The sequence below is a fragment of the Scylla paramamosain genome, chromosome 10 (genome assembly GCF_035594125.1).
Source record: "Scylla paramamosain isolate STU-SP2022 chromosome 10, ASM3559412v1, whole genome shotgun sequence".
Classification (NCBI taxonomy): Eukaryota; Metazoa; Arthropoda; class Malacostraca; order Decapoda; family Portunidae; genus Scylla; species Scylla paramamosain.
The window spans coordinates 26,779,432-26,804,431 of NC_087160.1; the positions used below are offsets into that span (position 1 = coordinate 26,779,432).

Below are 25,000 nucleotides of genomic sequence, written 5' to 3' on the forward strand. Positions count from 1 at the left end.
TTAATTAAAATGTGAAGGGATATTGATACTTACGGAAATAATTTTTATATTCTGCGCTAACACAAATAAATAAATAATTTTAAATAAAAAAATAATAATTATTGTACAGGGTGAGTTTATACGTGTATGTTGTATATAATCAACAGTGTTGTGATAGAGTTTTCAAAAATGTCATCAAAGTTATAAGTCTGGTGTCTGAAAATATCTCTTGGTATTCGATGAGTTTTCACGCATATAACACTGACATCGTAATGAAGCCCGGATTAGCTTTAGTGATGCACCTCATAATGTTTGCCAGGTTTTGAAAGGTATTGTAAAATAAAAGTTATGACACATTTTATTTGTTTTTATGCTTACTGCTTGATGAAAGCGTTTCTTTTCTCCTGTATGTCTTGTTTTATGTTTTTTTTTATTTCTTTCTTTTTGCTTGTCATATAATTTGGCCAAGGATACGCAAATGAGAAAAAAATGTTCGCTTACTACGTAACTCCCAAAGAGGTGAGTACAGGAAAGTAATAAAAAAGGTTGGTCAGAATGTTTCTAATAGCTAATTTTAGTTTTCCTGTTGAAATAAGTAAATATGAGGAATTGAGGAATTGAAGTCATAGGAAGGTGGAAATACAGAAGCAGGCAGGGAGTTTATCAGAGAAAGGGATGAATGATTGAGAATACTGGTTAACTCTTGCATTAGAAAGGTGGACAGAATAGGGGTGAGAGAAAGTCTTCTGTAGCGAGGCCGGGGAGGAGGGGAGGCATGTAGTTACCAAGATCAGAAGAGCAGTTAGCATGAAAATAGCGGTAGAGGATTGTATGAGATGCAACATTGGAGCGATAAGAAAGAAGCTGAAAACAGTCAGTTAGAGGAGAGGGATAAGACAAGACAAGGGATAAGATAAGACGGAAAGTTTCTGATTCCACCATGTCTAGAAGAGCGGTATAAGTGGAACCGCACCCCTCCTTCTCCCAGGACATGTGAAGCATACTCCATACATGTACGGATAAGGCCCCTGTACAGAGCTAGCACTGAAGGGAGAAAAACTGGCGAACACGTCTCAGAACGCCTAACTTCATAGAAGCTGTGTTACTTAGAGGTTTTTTTTTTTTTATGTAGGAGGAACATCGGCCAAGGAAAACAAAAATCCAATAAAAAAAGGCCCACTGAGGCTGCAGGAGGAGGAAAGGCATGCAGTTAGCAAGATCAGAAGAGTAGTTAGCATGAAAATAACGGTAGAAGATAGCAAGAGATACAGCATTGCGGCGGTGAGAGAGAGGCTGAAGACAGTCAGTTAGAGGAGAGGAGTTGATGAAACGAAAATCTCTTGATTCCCCCTTGTCTAGAAAAGCGGTATGAGTGAAACGCCCCCAAGACATGTGAAGCATACTCCATACATGGTTGGGTAAGGCGCCTGTACAGAGTAAACAGCTGGAAGGATGAGAAAAACTGGCGGAGACGTCTCAGAACACCTAACTTCATAGAAGCTGTTTTAGCTAGATATGAGATGTGGTTTCCAGTTTAGATTATAGGTAAAGAACAGACCGAGGATGTTCAGTGTAGAAGAGGGGGACAATTGAGTGTCACTGAAGAAGGGATAGTTGTCTGGAAGATTGTGTCGTGTTGATAAATGGAGGAATTGAGTTTTTGAGGTATTGAACAATACCAAGTTTGATCTGCCCCAATCAGAAATTTTAGAGAGATCAGAGGTCAAGCGTACTGTGGCTTCCCTGCGTCAACTGTTTACTTCCTGAAGGATTGGACGTCTACGAAAAAATCACGTGTTCTTTTGCGTCGTTCTCTCGTATTGCTTTTTTCTTCTACGTCACTTTTCTTTCAGTCCTATTAGGTTTTGTTACTTATTTCCCCTTCTTTATGTTATTTTTTTTTTCATACCTCGCTCATTTCCTATTCTGTCTTCCTTTACCTTCTCTCTCTCTCTCTCTCTCTCTCTCTCTCTCTCTCTCTCTCTCTCTCTCTCTCTCTCTCTCTCTCTCTCTCTCTCTCTCTCTCTGTGTGTGTGTGTGTGTGTGTGTGTGTGTGTGTGTGTGTGTGTGTGTGTGTGTGTGTGTGTGTGTGTGTGTGTGTATGTGTGCCATTTTTCGTCCCTCGCTCACTTCATATTTGGTTCTGTTTCTTCTTTCTCCTTGTTCGAGTCACTTTTCATTCCTCTCTCAGTTCCTATTCAGTTATCTTAATTTTTTTTTATTCCTCCGTGTCATTTTCATCTTTCACTCATTCTCTATTCCATGTTGTTATTTTTTTCTCCTATTTTGTCATTTTTATTCGTCAGTCATTTTTTTTTCTTTCGTTATGTGGCTTTTTTTTCTCCTTCATGTAATTACCATTTCTCATTCATTTCCTATTCAGCTTTGTTATTTCTTTCCTCCTCCTTTGTATTACTTTTCGTCCTTCGTTCAACCGCTAATACGTTTTCTTAATTTTTTTTTCGTTCGTTACGTCATTTTCATCCCTCTCTGAATTCTCTTTATCTCATTTAATTTTACGTCATCCTCTCTATGTCATTTCCATTCCTACAGCATTTCCTATTCAATTCTGTTACTTTTTTCCTCCTTTGTCACTTTCCATTACTCGATCACTTCCTATTCAGTTTCGTAACGTTATTTTTTCGCTCTTGTATGTCAATTTTCATCGGTCGTTCGCTTCCTATTCTCTATTGTTACACTCTTTACTTGAAATTTGCTTTATTTCGTCACATCACCAAGGCTGGCCAGCTTCTCTTGTTGCGGCTTAATTTGCTTCCTTTCTGGCGCAGCAACGGGATATTACTTCAGTCCGCTACGCCATCATGTGCTGCCTCCCTCCATTTGTGTCTGGGATTATGAATATTTCTACTATCTACTGAATTACCTGCCTGATATCATGCGCTTTATTTCGCTTTTATTTATTTATTTTTTTCTATTTCATTTATTTGTATTTATTTGTTTTTACTATTTTTTTTTTTTTGGCTGATACATTTTGTGTGTGTTTTTTCTTCTTTATCTGTCTATTTGTATGTATGCATGTATTTATGAATGTATGTATGCATGTATGTATGTATGTATGTATGTTCATCTATATTATGTCAGCCCATCTATCTGTTTCCTTCTCTCTCTCTCTCTCTCTCTCTCTCTCTCTCTCTCTCTCTCTCTCTCTCTCTCTCTCTCTCTCTCTCTCTCTCTCTCTCTCTCTCTCTCTCTCATATTTCTTTTGCGCTCTTCAGACTCAGCCTCCTCCCTTCTCCCGTGTCAGGACTCGGGTGGGGCGGCTGGGGGGGAAGAAAGAGGAAGATGACACCTCGGGAAGGAAGGAAGGGGGAGGGAGAGGGAAGGCAGGCAGGAGTATTACTGTACTTGATATAATATAAACAACTCTCGATCAACCTTTTCACTTGTCTATTGTTTCTTCCCGTGTATGTATGAATGTGTGTTTATGTATATGGATCTGCATGTAGACAGGTATGTAGAGGACTGCTTCACTATACTATAAGTGTGTGTGTGTATGAATGTGTGGGATGTATTATGTTGTATGCAGCTTTTTGTTCGTGAGTGAGTGTGTAATAGAATGTATGTATGTATGTATGTATGTATGTTGGTGTGTGCATGCGCATAGAATATGTTTACTTGTATTTCAACCTTAAGATAAGAGTAAAAAAATAAATACCTTTAAAATAAGAATAAGGGAGTTGTTTTTCAAATGTGTGTTTTTGACAACGTGTGTGTGTGTGTGTGTGTGTGTGTGTGTGTGTGTGTGTGTGTGTGTGTGTGTGTGTGTGTGTGTGTGTGTGTGTGTGTGTGTGTGTGTGTGTGTGTGTGTGTGTGTGTGTGTGTGTGTGTAGCACTGCAAAAAGGTACACAGACTGGAAGCAAAGAAATTTACATAAGTATGAAGAGAAAAAGGGAAGGAGGTGATAGAAAAATAATGTTGGAGTGAGAGGCAAGGAATGGAAGGGGAAGAAGGGAAGGGAGGGAGACGAGAAACGGAAAGAGGCAAGACTTCGCAGGTTTGTGGAAAAGTTTACTAATTTGAGAGAGAGAGAGAGAGAGAGAGAGAGAGAGAGAGAGAGAGAGAGAGAGAGAGAGAGAGAGAGAGAGAGAGAGAGAGAGAGAGAGAGAGAGAGAGAGAGAGAGAGAGAGAGAGAGACGTAAACTGCATGACTAAATAAAGAATATACATAGAGACATAAAATGAATATGACACAAATACATAGATAAACAGAGAGATACACAGATAGTCACACAGAGGCAAGGAAATCAATAAGACACTCGGTAATCCTTCTCGGTATCAGCGGCCGTGATCTCCTTCCTACCACATTCCCTTATTTTTTTTTCCATTACACCTCTAAACACTTGAAGGGCCTCTCTCTCCCTCTCTCCTGGCCTTCTATATGCCTTTGTACGTGTCTACCTTACTCTATATCCAGATAGCGTACTCTTCTTCTTCTTCTTCTTCTTCTCCTTCTTCTTCTTCTTCTCCTTCTTCTGTTGTTGCCCCTGTTATTATTATTATTATTATTATTATTATTATTATTAGTAGTAGTAGTAGTAGTAGTAGTAGTAGTAGTAGTAGTAGTAGTAGTAGTAGTAGTAGTAGTAGTAGTAGTAGTGTGTATGTGTGTGAGTGTGTGTGTGTGTGTGCGTGTGTGTTTCTTACTCATGTTTTATGTGTTATACATGCTGATATATATTTTATTTCGTGTGGTCAATAAATTATCTCCCTATCTATATATTTATGTGTGTGTGTGTGTGTGTGTGTGTGTGTGTGTGTGTGTGTGTGTGTGTGTGTGTGTGTGTGTGTGTGTGTGTGTGTGTGTGTGTGTGTGTGTGTGTGTGTGTGTGTGTGACCGATTAGGAACACCCTCAACGAATACAGAAAGGCCCTCACCCACACACACACACACACACACACACACACACACACACACACACACACTAATGGCGTCACACACCTCTATGTGGATAATTGACCTTCCCAGCTGCTAAACTCACCTAGTCACGCATCATGGTCATCATCGAATCACACCTGTCCTCCTCACCTTTCGAATTTTCATACCTGACCTCACCTCACTTATCTGAATCATACATTCCTGATAAACTCCTTCATTTTCGTGACAAAAGAAATTGTTAGATATTATATAATTTCTTATTTATTGTTTCAAAGCTTAGATATATATAGTTTTATGCATCTATTTATCATATCTGGCTAACTTTTTTTTTTTCTACGCATTTATCTATCAGTTCAGTTAGCAGTATCTATTTTTTATTTTTTTCAGTCACCTACTATATCTTTCAATCCCTATCAATATCTTTCTACCTTTCAATCATTAACCATCTTCCTATCTAAGTACTCTGCTGCAAATATCTACCTCTCAATTAGTTATATCTTTCCTTCTTTCAATTAACTACCAGTATCTTTCTATCAACCATTTAACAGTCTCTCCCATGCTATCTACTTATCTAATCTGGTGCAAGTATTACGAACACTCTAGCTAACTGTTACCTGTCTTTCCTTTGTTTTTTGTTGCCACCTGCTTCTATCCCTTACTCCTCACCCGTGGTATTCTTGTAGACTATTTATATTTCTAACAATCTTAAAGGCTTTAATAATCTGGGTAGTTTGATCATATTTAACCATTTTACTGTTATTTAGTACATCTTGTACTAATGACTAACTATTCTGAGAAGACGTTTCTTCTTGTTCTTTAGCCATCTTTAAACATTACATTAGCTAGAAATTGGAGGCTATTCTTTTACTTTTTTTCTCTCTCTTTTTTTTTGTAGGTGTTAATAAACTCTTTACATTGTTTCTTTTCAACTTGTGAATTATTCCACATCGCAGTGAAAGTGCTAATCTAATAAGGAAGAAATTGGTTCTCAAAGTCAGTCATCAGGTTGTGCCGAGTCATTTGAAAAATAAGAAATGTTGATAGATGAGGATTATAAATGGAAATAAGCAGACGTCTTTTACAGGAACTACCGCGTGTAGGACTGATGGGTTCTTGAAGCATATATTCATAGATACCTGTCGATGAATGCATACATAGATCAATTAATGAAATCAATAAAATAAACCATATACATACATATATATATATATATATATATATATATATATATATATATATATATATATATATATATATATATATATATATATATATATATATATGTATTTTAATCCTCTGTTTATCATAACAAGGACTGTATTCTCAAACATTATTTTAAACACCTTATCCCAACTACTTTCTACATACTGAAAGTGTAAGATACTGGCAGATTTTTAAGGATATTTTCGTTTTTCCGGTAATAGTTTAACAAGACTCCCACACCACCACTGATGGGAAAAACAACATCGAATGAACCCGAATAATTATCTCGGTTGCCTTTGAATACCATCCCAGCTCAAAGCGTTTCCGAATAAGAGGCTAAAATTATCGCCATTTTATCCTTTATTTTGTCCCTGACGCTTCCATTGAGAGTGACGGCGGGGGGAGGAGAGCAGCCTGTCTAGTTAATCATAATGCTCCTTCACCCTATTAGTGCGGCTTTTAACCAATCATCCCCGTTTATTAATAGTGTGTTTAGCTAAGTAAGTGCCAAGGGTTCGAGGAGTCCAGGCCGCTTTGCCGCTAAGCCTCGCCTAACTTATGGTGTTAGTGCTCTTCTTTTTGTGCTTGTTGTTTATGATTCTCTCTCTCTCTCTCTCTCTCTCTCTCTCTCTCTCTCTCTCTCTCTCTCTCTCTCTCTCTCTCTCTCTCTCTCTCTCTCTCTACAAATTCTCAAGTTTCTTCCCATCCTACTCACCTCTCGCCAATGTTTGCATTTTTGAGCCGAGAAAGGAAAGACGGGAGGGAAGATGGAAAAAGAGAGCCGAGAAAGGGGGGTGGGAAAGGGGGAAGGAAAGGAGGAAGAGGGACGAGGGGCTTGAGTCCACAGCCTTCTCACTTTACCTTAGGCCAAATTATACACTGCTTACTGGATCACATCGAGCTAATTGTATTTAAATATCATCAGTGTTTGAATCTCGAGTAATTGCCAGCAAGGGTGGTCCAGTATTGAAGTTAGACTGTACTTCTTATGTATGAAGTACACAAGGATATACAAGAGAGAGAGAGAGAGAGAGAGAGAGAGAGAGAGAGAGAGAGAGAGAGAGAGAGAGAGAGAGAGAGAGAGAGAGAGAGAGAGAGAGAGAGAGAGAGAGAGAGAGAGAGAGAGAGAGAGAGAGAGAGAGAGAGAGAGAGATTAAGGGAGGCTGCATGACGCCGGGTGACCTACATGTGGCAGTCCCTGTGTTCAAAATTATATGGTTTACAAAGGTGTCAGTATTCTTTGTTAAGCAACATTCAGTAGATTCAGCTGGGTTAAGTTGGATTATGTTTAGTTAGATTAAATTAAGTTAGGCTAGGTTAGGTTGGGTTAGCTTAGGTTATACTACATTACTTCTTGATGGATGGTTTGAAAAGGAGACATTGGTATCATTTCTTTCTTCATTTTCTTTTTCCTAATCAAAAATGAAATTAACAAACAAGGAAACAAAAAAAACATTCTTTTTGTTTTATTAAGTGCGCGCGCGTGCACACACACACACACACACACACACACACACACACACACACACACACACACACACACACACACACACACACACACACACACGAAGTGTAGTGGTCAGCACGCTAGGCTCACAACCGAGAAGCCCAGGCTGGGTTCGAGTCCCGGGCACAGCGAGGCAAATGTGTAGCCCCTGTTCACCTAGCAGCAGGTAGGTACGAGATGTAACCCGAGGGGTTGTGGTCTCACACACACACACACGTGTAGGCCTGATGACTTCTTGCAGCTTACCTTATTTTCTTATGTTATGTTCCTTTACACACACACACACACACACACACACACACACACACACACACACACACACACACACACACACACACTTATCTATTTCGCTGGAAACCCCACTGAGTGCGAGTACTACTTGTGAAGCACCGGGATTGTTCTTGCTGATAAGATAACACCAGCCTGCCCTGTCTCAACTCTTAAAATGGTGACTGGCTGGATCTTGGGAACTAAGTCAAGGCTTCATTTCTTTCATAGATTACGGCCTCTGTAACGAACAAGAATAGGCAAGTGTCCGGCAATTCGCTTTTTATCAGAAAAAAAAACTTTACTGCAAGTCCATATTTCTTATCTTTACTGTACTGTAACCCTTCATATGCTACGTACATGTTTCATCATAATGCCTTTGATACATTCTACAGAATCATGTACAAAATTTTCAACACTCCACAAGCTACTGTCATTATCACCTCTGATCGCCGATGTTTTCTGCACAATTATGCACAACAAGTCTTCCACTACAGTCTGTTAATGATCGTCGAGAAAAAGTGCCAAGATGTATGAGACTAAGATCCCAGAGGTCTTATGGGATGCATTTTTAAAAGGCTAATTCCCTCATCAGGTCTATTCACAAAGGCCACGGAGATGATGAGTCTGGTTCTCATGGACATTTTCTCTCCATTCATGATGCAGGATCTTTATTACACTATCATTTAAACCGCCTTAGAAACACACTTACTTCCACAAGAGCCTGTTAAACTCAAAATTAAATGCTGCAATGTTTAAGACTACGACATTAAATCTTAAGAGCGCAGAGGCGAGGATGACATCGACCTTCAATTTTACCACGTGGTATGACAGAGTCCCTCATACTATAGAAAACTAAAATTAACCAGCAAAGATACGAAGGAATGTAAGGACCAGGACGAGGAAACACGAGGAAGCATTAAAACTATGGTGGAATACGTAAGCCAGCGAAAGTCAGCAAGGCCAATGTGGCTCAGAGTAAAAGCCCCAAACACTCGTCTGCTGGGAAGGATAAGCATAATGTCACACGTAGCTTGCCTTATCACTGAGACTTGGGTTAGGGTGATTACCAGACTCACGTTAACATTGTATTCCGGGATCAAGTGCGCGAGTTTATTGTTCTTTGTGCAACAGAAGGTTACCGTGTTCCGTGACGTGTGTAAAATGGTGAAAAAAGTGAGGTTATCACAGAGTATCTTGATTTTTTCCCATTTGTTTGTTTGTTTCATACGATCAAGGAACACTTAATTCTTTCACAGCGATATTCAACAATTTATAGCCCTAAAACCAATAAATGGAATCTTTATAAGCATCTATAGGAAGAAAATGAATAAAAATTAATATATTTTGCAATTTCTAACCATTGGAGGTGGCTGTAGAACAAGAAAAGATGCCTCAGAGTGGTTAGTGATTAAGGAAACATATGCCAAATAGTATTGAAAGGGTTAGAGTGTGATTTTCAGGCCCGTATTCTAAAACACTTCGGGATCTAATAAGAATTGTTTTCAAATGCTACATTAATTCATATTCGTGTTCTCGTGGTCGCCTTTCCCAGTGATGACAGAATACTTGTTAGATTATCACGTGAATCATGAAAACTACTGGAACATTCCCAATAACTTTCACTGCAGGTTGTTGGAAGTTGTACAGGTAAGAAACTAAAACATCAGAGAACGCGGTCGTTAATGTTTCCTCAGAATTTGTGTAATGATATGAGTCTATCGAAGATAACTCTTTGCAAAGGACATGGAGGAGCCAAGTGAAAGGAAGAACACCGAAAGGCAGACAGAGCTTTAGATGGAGGGATGGAAATGAGAAAGACATGAGACAGGCTGCCTTGGATGAAGGAGATACAGAGAACAGAAGGTGCTAGCGACTACATACAAGAGCAAAGTTTAAAGTTCTCTCGTGTATGGGAGAAAGTAGCTTCATCTTGATTTTATAACGTTCTGATGTTTATTCGTGGTTCCAAGCATTAGTAGGGAGCAAAGTAATCCAAACACTCATTTCAGATGCCTAGAGTTAAGGGTCACGGGGTAGAACGTGTTACTTGATCTGTCTTCCCTGAACTGTGGGCATTTTGGCTGATTTCTCAATGACTGTCTTAACCCTGCTGACGTGTTGCCTTCTCACTTCCCTCTGTTCCTCTGCACTGCTCTCGCTACTCACCCTCATCGATATCCTGTCAAATTTTCTACCGCAAGTGAGGCTAATTTAATTTTTCGTCGCTATTTTAACTTATAGGAGGAGACAGAACTTAAAATTTTTATCTGTATTTTTCTCTTTCTGACGGAAGAGTGACGCAAATTTCTTTTTTTTTATTTTTACTTCCTTTACTAACAAACGCTGGAAGAGTTTGCCTTTTCTTTGTTTTTCCTACGTCCTTCGCCTTAAACTTCTCTCGGGAAGGGATAATCAGATCACTTCAAGAACTAAATCAGTTTTACTTGTTGGACTCCTTTTGTCGTATGTGTTGTGTTTGGCGATGTCTGCTTCAATCTGTTTTCGTTACAACTTTCGTTCCCAAAAGATGTAAACAAATGAGAATTAAATTTTTCGCACATTTTGCAGTGGTCATCTTTGAGAGAAGAATTTCGAATCGGAAATATAATGCGGAAGTGTTTCAAAATGATTAACATAATTTATCTGAGGAAAGATGAATCCAATTCTAATTAACCTTTTGTATTGTGCCAAGATGTTGTGCATAACTGTTGGAAGTCATATATGATCGTATGAGTGTAAATACATATAAATAATACAAATTAAGTAAAACTCAACGCATTTCCTTGAACTCACAAACACCTTTTTAGAAATTTAAGGGCCCAAAAAGAAGGTCATCCACTCGAGTTAACGGTTCCCAAATGACAAATCAAAAGTCCTTCGTCAGGAAGTACCGTCCTAGCTCTGATAGACTAAGGAAACCGGACGTAAAACCGAATAAAAAAAAAATCGTGCAATATGCAAGAAAAACCTCTTCACCTGCCCTGCCCTCCAAGGTGCGAAACCGTCTGGTGACAACAAACTATTGGTTGCAACAAACTTACCACCAATGATGATGATTAAAAGATATCAAAAGAGACAGAATACTTGATCAAATACTGTACGGAGGTTCATTAGCAGTTACTGACACAAGTAGGAAGAAGCAAAGATAAAAACAAACGGAAAGACACACAGAGATACACAGCACACGTGTCATAGATATTTTTTCCCATCCTAATTTGTTTGCTCTTTTTTTTTTTTTTTTTGCTTTTCAACACAAACACACATTCTAATATATTTTAGTATATTCCTAATGTTTTCTTTAAATTGCCTCCAAGTGAAAACAGACTTACTACCATCTTTATTTTTAGTTCCCTAGCACGTGTCACAGGCCAGTACTCACATTAGTAACGCCGCCACGGGCACGCACCACCATAGACACTCCCCAGGCCGGTCCGCGCGTGTACAGTACCTGCCGAAAATAGAACAAAAGAAACAGGGATTAACACCACCATAAATCCTGGCATGGGAGACACACCACATGCCACACACACACACACACACACACACACACACACACACACACACACACACACACACACACACACAAAGGTCCCACAAAACTTTCCAACACACCTCACCTCCCAGAAGCTTTCCTGCGTGACCCTTTGCAAAGTTCACCTCCCTAACCTAACCTGCCCCTCCTTCCCCCTTCCCTCCCTACCGCAGCTCATCTCCCTCACTAAACACAACACGGCGACAGGGAGGAAGAAGGGGGGTAAAAAAAAGAGCTGCCACGGATCGATAAACCATTCTCCATATTTTCATTTCGCATCACTACCTCGCCCAGACGAGTCTCCCAAGTGGGCGGAGGAAACGAGCAGAAGAGGACGGAAGATATGAAAATGTAAGTAGGAAGGGAAGGAGAAACGGTAGCACTGAGTTTGGGAAAAAAGGAAGATTGGTGGAGTAGTGTGGAGGTGAAAGAGCGATGAGAAGAGGAGGGGGAAAGAGGTAAGAACGGGAAGAACAGAGAGAGGGCGCTGATGGGAGGGGGTGGGGAAAGGAGAAAAGAGAAGGCAGGTGGGGAGGGAGGGAGCAGGAAGGTGTCAGAGGAACGGGGCGTAAGAATCAGAAGAGTGACACAACAGAAAAAAGAGGTGTGACGGAAGACGATGCATGAAGGAAGGAACGAAGGAAGAAACGAAAGAAGGAAGGGAAGAAATGAAAGAAGGAAGTAAAAGGAAGGAAAGTAGGAGGAAATAAATAATAATGAAAGAATGAAAGAACAAAAGAACAATGACGATGTTTTATGAAGGAAGGAAGGGAGGAAGGGAAGGATGAAAGGAAGGAAAGAGGGATAAAAGGAAACAAGGAAGAGACGAGCGAAAAAATAAAAGAAATTTGGAAGGAAGAGAGTAAGAAAAAGAGGGACATGAAGGAACAAATAAAGACCAAAATAAGAACAGAAAAATACATGAAGATACAAGGCACAAAGCAGGAATAGAAAAGCAAGTGGAAGAGAAAATAAAAGAACACGACCTTGAGAAAATTATAAAGGAGGAATTATTACAAAAAAAAAAAAAAAAATACAGGGGGGAGAGAAAAAAAAACAATAATACGGAATAAACGAATAATAGTGTAAGAAGAGAATAAGAGAAGCCCAGAGGAGACAAGAAGAAAAGTGAAGTAAGAGAGAAAAATTATATATACATGGAAGCCAAGAAAGACGTATGAACATGGAAAAAAGGGATAAAAAATAGACACTGAGAAGGACAAAGGGCGTGGAGGGAAGGCAGTAAATGGCAAGAGGAGAGAAAAGAGAGCGAAAGGAGGAGAAAGAGGCGTGTGAAGGGAACGAAAGAAAAACAGCGGTACATAGTTAATGGAGAGAGAGAGAGAGAGAGAGAGAGAGAGAGAGAGAGAGAGAGAGAGAGAGAGAGAGAGAGAGAGAGAGAGAGAGAGAGAGAGAGAGAGAGTAGTGGGCGTATGGACAGTTAGTAGAGTGTTTCATGGACCCTTCCTCTCCCCTTCCTCTATTCCCTCTCCCTCTCTCGCTACCACCTCTTCTTTCCCCTATTCCCTCTCCCTCTCCCTACCACCTCTTCCCTCCTCTCTCCCCCAACCCAGCGCCCTCCGACAGGCGCTCAGTACACAAGGTCAGCCGGGCGCCCCTCGCCTCCCCTCACGCCCCCGCAGAGGGCAAAATGGCAAAAGCTAATCCCTAATCTAACAAAGATAAAGGGGAGGATTTTTCGTGGTCTTTGTTTGCCTTTATCGGCGGGGATTGGGGCGAGGCGGAGATGGGGAGAAGGAAAAACGGGGAGGAGAAAGGGTAAGAAGGAAAGGAGGAAGGATAAGGGAAAGGAGATGATGGCATTTAGTGAGGACTTGTGGCAGGAGAGGAGCGCCATTCGAGTGGAGAGGAAGAAGGGAAACTCTGATATAAACCGAGATGCATTAATGGCGGGAGACTCCCCGGGGTAGTGGCGGGCCCCATGTGGCGTAATGGCCCTGTGCGGTGGTGGTGGTCGTGGTGGTAGTGGTGGTGGTGGTGTAAAGAGAAAATTTTGAGCAGCACAATGGCCTGAACGTTACGGTAATACACACGTTGTTTCAGTAAATCAAAGAAAAATTTAACAAGAACATAACATAATAATGGAAGCTGCAAGAAGCCGTCAGGTCTACACGCGACAGGTTAATGCAGTCAAAATTCCAGTACAGTTCCAGAGGTGATGTGTTCAGAAAGGTGAACTTAAAGCAAGGACTGGTGGAGAAACAGATGATGTCAGCTTTTTTTTTTTTTCAAGAATAACCTAGAAAAGACGGACAGAAAGCAAAGATGACTGGAGAAGATTGCTGGGGGTGGGGGGAGGGAAACTTTCTGGATTATGACAAAGACGCTGCTGACAATTATGGTGTTAAGAAAAAAATACAGCAATTCATGGATAAAAACCTCTAAAAAAAAAAAAAAAAAGAACAACAGCCCAGGAATAAAGAAGCAAAGAAGTGAGACCTTGCGGTAACCTGAGAAGGCAAAAATTCCAGAGGAGGCGTGCCTGTCTGTCCCTGAGACCCCGCGAATCCCACGCTGTGACGCTGCCTCCGTGCCTGCTCAGATCAGGGGGTAGAAAATCCATATTATTTCTCCCCGGCTGCCACTTGCCTGCTCCACTCCTCATTCCGTTTTAAAACTACATTGGCTTCTCCCTCGGCTGCCTGGATGGGCAATAAGATGATGGGAATGAGTGGACAGGGTTGTGGAAAATGTTTGTCTTGCTGTAGAATCATCGAGAGAGAGAGAGAGAGAGAGAGAGAGAGAGAGAGAGAGAGAGAGAGAGAGAGAGAGAGAGAGAGAGAGAGAGAGAGAGAGAGAGAGAGAGAGAGAGAGAGAGAGAGAGAAATGATTGGCTAAACGCTGACCCTAGAGGAACTGTAAAGATGAAGATGAAGAAGAACAAGAAGAACAAGAACAAGAACAAGAAGGACAAGGACAAGGACGAAAAAAAGAAAAAGAAAAACAACAACAACAACAACAACAACAACAACAACAACAACAACATCACCACCATCAGCAACAACAATCAGGACTCACACAGGTTGACGATGGCGACAAATTTACTGTCAACCACTACGCCTTCCCATCACCTTCCATTACAGCTTTCCTTCCTTCACGCAAGACCCGGCTGAGCACAACAATATGCCAATGAGGTGGGGAGCGCGGGTGGGGAGAGGGGCGACGGACAAGAAAGACAAGGGGACACACACACACACACACACACACGCAGACACAACAGCTAGCGGACCTAAAAAGTTCATCACAGTGGCCAGACAAGGGAAGGATATAAATCTGAAAGCCAGGTCATCTCCGTTTTCTTCGTCATGAAAGTAACGAAGAACTTGCTAAATTTACTATAACCGTCATGATTAAAGCTGCCGTTACTGGACTTCAGAAATGGAGCTAAGAGGCACCGATGGAGGGAAGACGAGGGAGGGCAGGAAAAGAAAGAAGGGATGAAAATTAAAAGGAAAAAACGGATTGAAAGAAGGGAAGAGAGGGAACAAAGAGGAGAAAAAATTTGAGTCCCCAGCCTGCCAGATTGTGTAGGAAGGAAGGAAAAGGAAGGGAAAAAAGGAGAAAAAGAAAGGAATAGAAAGAGAAAGAGAAAGAGAGAGAGAGAGAGAGAGAGAGAGAGAGAGAGAGAGAGAGAGAGAGAGAGAGAGAGAGAGAGAGAGAGAGAGAGAGAGAGAGGGTGACGACAGCATGGGAAAAGAGGGGAAGGAAAAAGGAACGATGTAGGATAAAAGGAATGGAATACCAGGAAGGGAGGAAGAGACGAAGAAAGAAAGAAAGAAAGAAAACGGAATGGAGGGAAAACAGAGGGAAGGAAAGGAGAAAGTGGGAAAAAGGGAAGGAAAAGAAAAAAAGAAAGACGCGAGATGAAAGAAGGTAAAGGAGGAAAGAAAGAAAAGAGCAAGGGAAAGGAAGAGAACATAAAAATAGGAGAGAAGAAAGGTAGAAAGGAAAAAGAGAAACCACGTACAGGGAAGAAAAGAATTGTAAGTGAAGAGAAGAGAAGAGAAGAGAGGAGAAGAGAAGAGAAGAGAAGAGAAGAGAAGAGAAGGGAAGGGAAGGGAAGGGGAGAGATGGGAAAGGAAAGAGAAGGGAAAAGGTGGGAAGGAAAAGAGAAAAAAATGAAAGGAGAGAGAAGGGAAGAGAAGAGAAGAAAAGAGGAGGAAAGAAAAGAGAAGGAAATGGAAGGAAAGGAAAGAGAAGGGAAGGAAAGAGAAGGGAAAGTAAGAGAACGGAAAGAAAAGGAAGAGAAGGGAAGGGAAAGGGAAGGAAAGTGAAGTAAAGTGAAGGAAAGGAAAAGGAAAGGAAAAGAAGGGAAGGGAAGGAAATAGAAGGGAAGAAAAGGGAAAGAAAGGGAAGGGAAGGATCCTCTGTGGCGGTAAGAGTCACGTTGGCTTGTTTGCTCTTGTGTGGCGGAGAGGAGGGATCCTGGAGTGGGTGGAAGGGAGCTGGCTGTGGGAGAACGAGATTTAAGGGTGGAGAGAGAGAGAGAGAGAGAGAGAGAGAGAGAGAGAGAGAGAGAGAGAGAGAGAGAGAGAGAGAGAGAGAGAGAGAGAGAGAGAGAGAGAGAGAGAGAGAGAGAGAGAGAGAGAGAGAGAGAGAGAGAGAGAGATTCTGGTGATGAGAGTTATCTTCATCTGCTCAGTCAGCGTCAGTCCGCGGGAAAGTCATGTTTTCAATAATAACACAGGGACACTTGCAAACTGATGTCCCCTCTTGTGTAACCTGTTGTCTGGGTGTGCATTGGTGGGAGCCTGCTGCCGCGAGCTACACGGCCTGTGACGCTGTACGGCAGGGATAAAAGAGCGTGATCCGGATAAACAAAGAGGCTAGGGAGCGCGACAAGGGATTGGTGAGAATGATGAGTTATTACACGACTCAGAATAGGGACTGTGATACATTCGTCGACACGTGTTACAAGTGAGCTAGGCCGCTGCTAACACGGGGCCCTCAGGTGACAGGGACCGGGTGAGGGAATGACAGGTAATAGAAGTATGTGGTAATACACAGGTAGGTGAGCTGGGCGGCTGCCAACACGAGGCTTGCAGGGAAAGGGGACTAGTTAAGGGGAAGAATGATATGTGATGGAAGGCTGTGATAATACATACGTAAGTGAACTGTGCCGCTGCTAACACGAGGGTTGCAGGTGACAGGGATTGGTAAAGGGTAGGAGTGGCAGGTAATAGAAGGTTGTGATAATAGGTGAGTTAATACAGGGGGTAGTAAAGGTGACAGGACAGAGTAACAAGTAAAAGAGAACAGGTAGCAGTAATAACGGCATAGAAAAGTAAAAATAACAAAGCAGATTAATAGGTGATAGAGAACAGGTGACAGGTAATGTAGAACAGAGTACAAACTTTTTAATCTCGACACGGAACGAGAGAGGTGACGGAACAAACAGAATAATAAGCAACAAAGAACAGGTAACAGAAGACACAGGGCATAAAGCAAGAGAAAGATAACTGAGAATCGTAACAGTTAACATAGATCAAGTAACAGAACCAACGACGTAGGGGGCAGAGGTGATAAAACAAAAAGAATAACAAGTAAGAGAGAACAAGTGACAAACGAATCAAGACAGAGAGCAAACAGAATGATAGGTAACAGGAAACAGGTGACAGAAAACTGAGAAGAGAGAACAGGAAAGATGAGAGTAAAAGGTAACAGAATAGATGACAGAGACATTAAAACAGAGAATAAGAGATAATAGAGTAAACAAAATGACAGGTAAGAGAGAGAACAGGTGACGGAAAATGTAGAACAGAGAACAGGAGAGGTAACAGACAGAGTAAAAGATAACAGAACATGGATGACAGACGAAATAAGACAGAGAACAAGAGAGATGAATAGACAAAGCAACAGGTGGCAGAAACAACACGAACACCAGCAAGGAACAGGTGGGGGCAGAATACCAGACTACCTTGCTGGACAGAGGGAATGGCGGCGACCTGTCATACACAACACTCACGACTGCATGCATCCCACACACCAGGGCCTAACCTACAGCTTTAAGCAAGTCCCTGCTGATGGTATAAATATCTTGCCTTGCCGCAGCCTCGCAAACTCGGGAAGGATGGGCGCGGTTTCCTCACCTGGCGGCACCACGACCACGAAGCCACCACGCACCACAGCACCGCACTTCAGGAGCTGCCTTGGGTAAATAAACCCTTTCACTGCGGTACACAACAATTGATAGCAGTAAGAGCAATGCATGTAGTCTTTACAAGTATCTACAAGAAAGAAGGGCATACAAAATTATTGGTTTTGTAATTTCTAGCCAGTACAGTGTTTGGAGGTGGCGGCAGATAGGAAATGATGTCGCAGCGTCGTTAGTGATTAAGGAAAAAGGTGCCAAGTAGAAGTGAGTGAGTAAAAGATATAAAAAAAAATAAATAAAGACAAAATGACTGCTACAATGTCGCTTCCCCCCAAAAAAATTAAGCAGGAAAAATGTCTGTATTTATATTATAAGGAGTATCGAGACAACATAAAATAAAATAAACTTTTCTTCGGTTCTTCTGTCCTTAGTTCTTTATCAAAACAACATTAAGAGCAAACATTTTCTACTGTTTTCTTCAGTCACTTCCTAATACCTGAAAAATCTGCAGAGAAAGATAGATTCCAAACACACACCTAGGTTTTGCAACTATTGACTGCTCCTCTCTCTCTCTCTCTCTCTCTCTCTCTCTCTCTCTCTCTCTCTCTCTCTCTCTCTCTCTCTCTCTCTCTCTCTGGTCTTCCTAACCTTGCACCAAACCCTCAAGCAGAACAATTTGGGCCGAGTCTGGCAGCCAATAGTATCAGTCGTAAACCGGCGTGTTGGGAAGGGAATTCACGGCCTGCTTTTATCACTCATCGGACCAGCTGGCCATTCAAAATATTTACAGTGAGCCAGGTGAGCAGGTGAGCCAGGTACCACTCCAGCCAACTGAGGGAATGGTCTGCTCTTTCTCTTTCCTTCACCCACTTTCCTTCTCTCTCTGTCCAAGTCTTCACCATCCCTTGCCTGGTTATTTCATTCTCTTTCATCTACTAACCACACCTTCGCTCTTCTCATTTTCTGTCCGTCTGTCTGTTTCCCTGTCTGTTTCCCTGTCTGCTTTCTCTCTCTCTCTCTCTCTCTCTCTCTCTCTCTCTCTCTCTCTCTCTCTCTCTCTCTCTCTCTCTCTCTCTCTCTCTCATAACGTCGTTCCTTATGCATCATCCTCTCTTTTATCGTCTAGCAACACCTTCACATTCTTCCCTCTGTCTCTGTCTATCTTTAATAACGCTTACTATACATTTTCCTCTATCTTCTCTTTATCTTCTCCCTGTCTCTGTCTGTCTAACTTTCTCTCATAACGTTCCTCTCCACTATCTTCGAACAATATCTTCAACCTTTTTTCTCTCTCTCTCTCTCTCTCTCTCTCTCTCTCTCTCTCTCTCTCTCTCTCTCTCTCTCTCTCTCTCTCTCTCTCTCTCTCTCTCTCTCTCTCTCTCTCTCTCTCTCTCTCTCTCTCTCTCCCGACCCACAACCTACTCTAGGCTACACAAGCGAGGCAGGAGGAAAACGCAGCCTTAACACCGCGGGAGGCAACATCACATCATGAATAGCGAGGTGAAGGTGACGAGAACCCCGGCAGGCGCATGTCAGAGGGAGCTACCGCTGGCCACTGGCTCGGGTGTGACCAGCGAGGGATTACGGACAGCGAGCAGAGAGCGCAGTGAGAAGGCCACATCTCCATTACCTGATTGCTTACTGCACCCACCCACTGTTGCTCCTGCTGCCACATCTCTCTCTCTCTCTCTCTCTCTCTCTCTCTCTCTCTCTCTCTCTCTCTCTCTCTCTCTCTCTCTCTCTCTCTCTCTCTCTCTGTCAGTAAACATCAAGTGAGTTTTCTATGAATGAGACAATGTTTATCCCAGCACAAGAAAGTGGTAGGGGTGTTTGTGGTAGTGGTAGTGGTGGAGGAGGATTTTATGATTAGTAGTAGTAGTAGTAGTAGTAGTAGTAGTAGTAGTAGTAGTAGTAGTAGTAGTAGTAGTAGTAGTAGTAGTAGTAGATGGTATAACAGCCTTAAGACAATGAACTTTCACAATATAACAGATATACGTAGGAAACTTTACAGCAAAGTCAGTTGAAATAAAAAAAAATGAACTAAATAAGTATCTCACAATAACATGGAGATCAATCAATAAAAAAAAGGACACGAGAGGAAAAAGAACCCTCACTTTCCAGAAAAAGAGACTATCTGAAAAAAAAAATGAGAGAGAGAGAAAGAGAGAGAAAGACAGACAGAGAGAGAGAGAGAGAGAGAGAGAGAGAGAGAGAGAGAGAGAGAGAGAGAGAGAGAGAGAGAGAGAGAGAGAGAGAGAGAGAGAGAGCGCAATCATGGCGTCAACAACAACACCCTGTTGGGACAACTTAATTACAAAGTGATTATGGAGAACATAACGAAGCGAACTTCTACAAACGAGGCGCTGGACTGTGTATGTGCTCTCGGGTGAGGGATGGAATTACAAATTAATACAAAGGAAGACCAAACAGCAACAGACCCCGAGGTCCTTACTAAGGCTGGTTGGGTAACTATTTTACTCTATTAGTGGAAGAGACAGGAGAAGGAGGAGGAGGAGGAGGAGGGGAAACAGTAGATTAGTTAGTATATAACGAAGATACCTGTAGATGTACATAGTATTACAGGTAAACAACAAATGAAAGAAAAGGACGATGATGACGACGAAGAGGAAGACGAGGAAGCAAGGAACAGCTCAGTAAGATGATAACGACGAGTTTAAATAGAAAAGAGGCGCGTAATTATATGGACTCCTTCTTATCTAAGGTATTGCGTGACACCGCGTGAGGGTGTCACGGGGAACGAAGAGGGGATGAAATGAAGGTATCATAGAAGGGGGCAGAAGGTACGAAGGTAAGGGAAGTAGAGCGTCTCAACGAAGCAACTATAGTACTCTCTGTATCTGGGGCAACCTTAGCAGGAGCATGTATGAACACTGACATTCAATTCTGAGGTTCGAAAAAATTTACATAATGAAATACAGGATGTTGCAAGAAGCCATCTGGCCTACACGTGACGGTCCCTGTATAAAATATGATACCTACCTATTTTTACCAATCATCCCTATTCATAGGTCTGTCCAATCTTCACCTAAACCTCCTTATTGACTTGGGACTAACAGCTTGATTGTTGTATTTATTCCATCCATCCACCACTCTATTTTAGAATTAATTTCTGTGTCTTTTTTTTTATCATGCCTGAAAGAGATGCTTCTAGTCCTCATTACTGATCCCGAGAGGTTTATTCATATCATCCTTGTTCACAATCTTGTATCTGATCGCCCGCATGGGTTCCGTCAAGGCCGCTCTACTGGTGATCTTCTGGCTTTCCTTACTGAATCTTGTTCATCCTCTTTTAGGGATTTTGGTGAAACTTTCGCAGTCGCCTTAGAAATATCAAAAGCTTTTGATAGAGTCTGGCACATGGTGGAATCAAAAGCATTTCGTCTGATCAGCTCCTCTCCTATAACTGTCTGTCTTCAGCCTCTCTCTCATCGCCGCTATTTTGCATCTCTTGCTATCTTCTACCGATATTTTAACCCCAACTGCTTTTCTAATCTTGCTAACTGCATCCTCCCTCCTCCCGCGGCCTCGCTGCACAAGACTTTCTATTTTCTCTCTTCTGTCCACGTCTTTAATGCAAGAGTTAACCAATATTCTCAATCATTCATCCCTCTCTCTGGTAAACTATGGAACTCCCTGCCTGCTTCTGTATTTCCTTCTTTTTATGACTTGAACTCTTTAAAGAGGGAGATTTCAAGACACTTGTCCTCCGGTATTTGATTTCTTCACCTGACATTTCTTTGAGAATTGGCACTGTAGTGAGCCCCTTTTTCTTAAGATTTTGTTGCCCTTGGCCAGTGACTCTCTTACATAAAAAAAGAAAAATGTAAGTTTTAAGTGCTCAGTAACTGCCCTGTATAAATCAACAGCCTATTTTTTTTTTTTTTTTTTTTTTTTGCAGTTACTTTCTTGTGTTCTTGCCTAAAGTGTCTAAAGAATAACTCAAAAGAACATAAGCAGGAATAGACGTAACCATCAGGCAGCAAACACCAACAGCAATGCTCCTTGCATGCAAACACCCGGATGGAGATAAACTAGCAATATTTTATACAACTTGTGCATCACCTAAGAGAGAGAGAGAGAGAGAGAGAGAGAGAGAGAGAGAGAGAGAGAGAGAGAGAGAGAGAGAGAGAGAGAGAGGCAACATCTAGTTTACCATTTCACCTGTTTAGTGTTGACTAGTATTTGCGTTACTCTCTCCACAAACACACACACACACACACACACACACACACACACACACAAAGGTGGCGAGATTCCAAGTACATAAGAACATAAGAACATAAGAAATAAGGGAAGCTGCAAGAAGCGACCAGGCTTACACGTGGCAGTCCCTGCATGAAACACACCTACCTATTTCCATCTGCTATCCCCATCCATAAACTTGTCTAATCTTCTCTTAAAGCTCTCTAGTGTCCTAGTACGTACACTCTTACTTTCTAACGCTCGAAGAATCAAACGGCGGGAATTCCTGGGAGTGACACGAGAATGTTGTTCGTGGAGACCAGAGGAAATGTTGAGTGGGAACAACAGCAGGAGAAGGAGGAAGAAGAGGAGGAAAAGAAAACCACGACGGAGATAGATATGTAGAAGAGGAAGGACGAGGAGAAGCAAAAGAAGGAAGAGGAGGAAGAAGGAAAAAGAAACGATGAAGGAGGAAATGCGTAGTAGAATGGAATTAGTAGGGGAAAAATAGAAAATAAGATAAGAAAGAGAAGACAAGAAAGTACGTACAGACAGATAACCAGAAATACGAATGGAAAATGAAGAACAGGATGAGATAAGGAGGAGGAGAAGAGGAAAAAGAACACGACGAAGAAGAGAGAGATACGTATGTAGAAGATAACAAAGAGCAGGAACAGGATAAGAGAAGGAGGAAACGGAGATGAAAAATACAAATAAATAAAGCGACGAACAAGGAATACACATGCAGAAGGGAATAAAAATTAAAATAGGAAAAGAGAGGAAAGAGGAGACAAAGAAAAAGGAAGGGATACAATGCAGAACAGGAGAGTAGAGAGAGATAAAACAACAGCATAGGAGTAAGAAGGAGAAAGATGAGATGGAGAGAGGAAGGGTAGGAGGAGGGGTAAATAGAAAGAAGCAGAAGAGGAAGAAAGAGGAAGAGGAGACGACAAAAAAGGAAATGATCAGAGAGGTGCATGAAGAAGAGGAGAAGAGGAGGAGAAATAAAGTATGATGGGACAGAAAATGGGAATAAGCAAAAGAAGAGATAAATGAAGAAGAATGAGGAAGAGAAAAGGAGAAAATACAGGAAGAACTGACGAAGAAGTAAGAAAAGATAAAAGAGATCAGTGAAGAGGAGTACGAGGAGGACCACGGGAGGAAGAAGACGAGGAGATAAGGAAGAAAAAATAATATATATAATATAATGAACAGGATGAGGTGGAGGAAGAGGATAGGAGACCAAAGGAAGAGACAGAACGGATGAATGAAGAGAAGAAAGGGAAGGAGGAGGAGGAGGAGGAGGAGGAGGAGGAGGAGGAGGAGGAGGAGGAGGAGGAGGAGGAGGAGGAGGAGGTCCCGCTTAGAGAGCAAGTGAATGCCTTAGAAAGATGTAAACACGAACGAGAAGCCGCCGCCACGCACCGACAAACACCAATGATTTAGTGCACAGAGAGAGAGAGAGAGAGAGAGAGAGAGAGAGAGAGAGAGAGAGAGAGAGAGAGAGAGAGAGAGAGAGAGAGAGAGAGAGAGAGAGAGAGAGAGAGAGAGAGAGAGAGGGAGAGAGAGGCAACGAGACGCTTCCAGGCACTTGGTCGGTCGTGTCAATAGGCTTTCATCTCTCTCTCTCTCTCTCTCTCTCTCTCTCTCTCTCTCTCTCTCTCTCTCTCTCTCTCTCTCTCTCTCTCTCTTCTCTTTTTTGTTCAGCATCCTTTATCCTACACTCTTCCAGTTCCTACAGCTTAACCTTTCCTTTACTCGTCTCCGATCACCCTTATTCCTCCTTCTGTACCCTGCCAATCCCCTCTGCTCTCCGTCTCCCTCTCTCTCCCTCTCCAGGCTTCACTCAGTCAATCCGCAACCCGTCCTGCTTCATCTCCTTCCACCCGCCCCGCTGCTCTTTCCTGGCCCGCTCCGAACGTAAACACATCTTGCCTCACTCCTTCACCATCGCCACCGTGCGTCTCTGGACTATATTCTGAAACACTTCTGCGCCGCACCTCCACTTCCTTCGAAAGGCTCTAGTAGAAGTTATCAGGATTTTTAAAGGTGTTTTTACGGTTCTAGTGACAGATTAGCAAGATTTCTACAGGAGAAACACTCTTGAGAACGCGACTACTCATGTTTGTGGCCTTTGAAAATGGTCGTGGTGAGAGGATTTCAGATTACGGGCTTCATGTTCTTCCCTCACTGCTGCTCCTTCTTTAAGCATCACCCCATCCATCCTGCTCCAGGCCACCACTTTCCGGTTTCATCTTGTCCTGCTCCGGTGATTTCTTGAGAGACTGAGTGAGTTCAGTCCATCCTTCTCGTTCTAGATCCATCAAACTCTCTCTCTCTCTCTCTCTCTCTCTCTCTCTCTCTCTCTCTCTCTCTCTCTCTTGACGGTTTCTCCCCTCTTTCCCTTCGTTGCTCTCGTCTCATCATCATAATTTGCATCTTTCCCCGCCAAAGCATATAAGTAAAAGTCTCCACCGTGTCTTTCAAGCTCACGGCGTACAAACACTTTGATCACAGACAGGGTAGCGGCCGAGAGTTTACCTTAATTCCGATGCCATTAATATGTTCCCTGTGCAAGGTTCATGTGGAGAGGAGAGATGGGTGGGTAATGATGAGGCCGTGAGGTAAGTATAGAGAAGATAAGGTAGCAAGGTGATGTGTGTATGTGTGTGTGTGGAAGAGTTAGTTGTTTCTTATGTTTTGCTTGATAGGAAGGGGAAACTAACCGAGGCCTAGAAATCCAAAGCAAAGAAGGGGATAATGAAATAAATGCAAATGTGCGGCAAGAAATGTTCAAACGATAAGAAAAAACAGATGATAATAATAAAAAAAAAAAAAGAAAGAAAAACATGATAGAAGGTTTAACTAGATAAAATCCCAAGCTTTAATGAGAAAGCCACTGATGAACACTAGTAGACAAGGTAGAATACTAAAACCCTGCGGTACATCACTCCTTATGAGTTTAGAAGGAGAGTCTTTATTATCTCTCCTTCGGTGTCCTGTGTCTCGCTATTTTTCTTGGTGTCTTCTGCGGCACGACCAGTCACAGTGCACTCTAAGGTGTTGCTTGTCTCAGTCCTCTCTGTTGAATAGCATTTTATAAACTGGCACAGCAATATAGCCGCAACTCAGATCATCAATATTGTTTCGCTATCCTCTTTGGTGAACAAGAATTAATACACCAACACAGCACATCAATATTTGTCGCAGCAAGTAACATCATTATTGTCTCTGTCATCTTTGATAAACAGTAATTCATACACCAATCAACACAGAACATCAGTATTGTCGCC

General features: G+C 42.0%; 1 protein-coding gene across 2 annotated transcripts in view; it reads right to left on the minus strand.

Annotated features, from left to right (window-relative positions):
• Nucleotides 1–25,000, minus strand: part of LOC135104451 (high affinity cGMP-specific 3',5'-cyclic phosphodiesterase 9A-like) — a 209,027-nt gene that overhangs the window by 108,303 nt on the left and 75,724 nt on the right. For both annotated transcript variants that reach the window (XM_064011901.1, XM_064011902.1), the window contains one exon: nt 11,237–11,305. The gene's annotated coding sequence lies outside the window, so the exon portion shown is untranslated. The remainder of the gene's footprint in view (nt 1–11,236; nt 11,306–25,000) is intronic.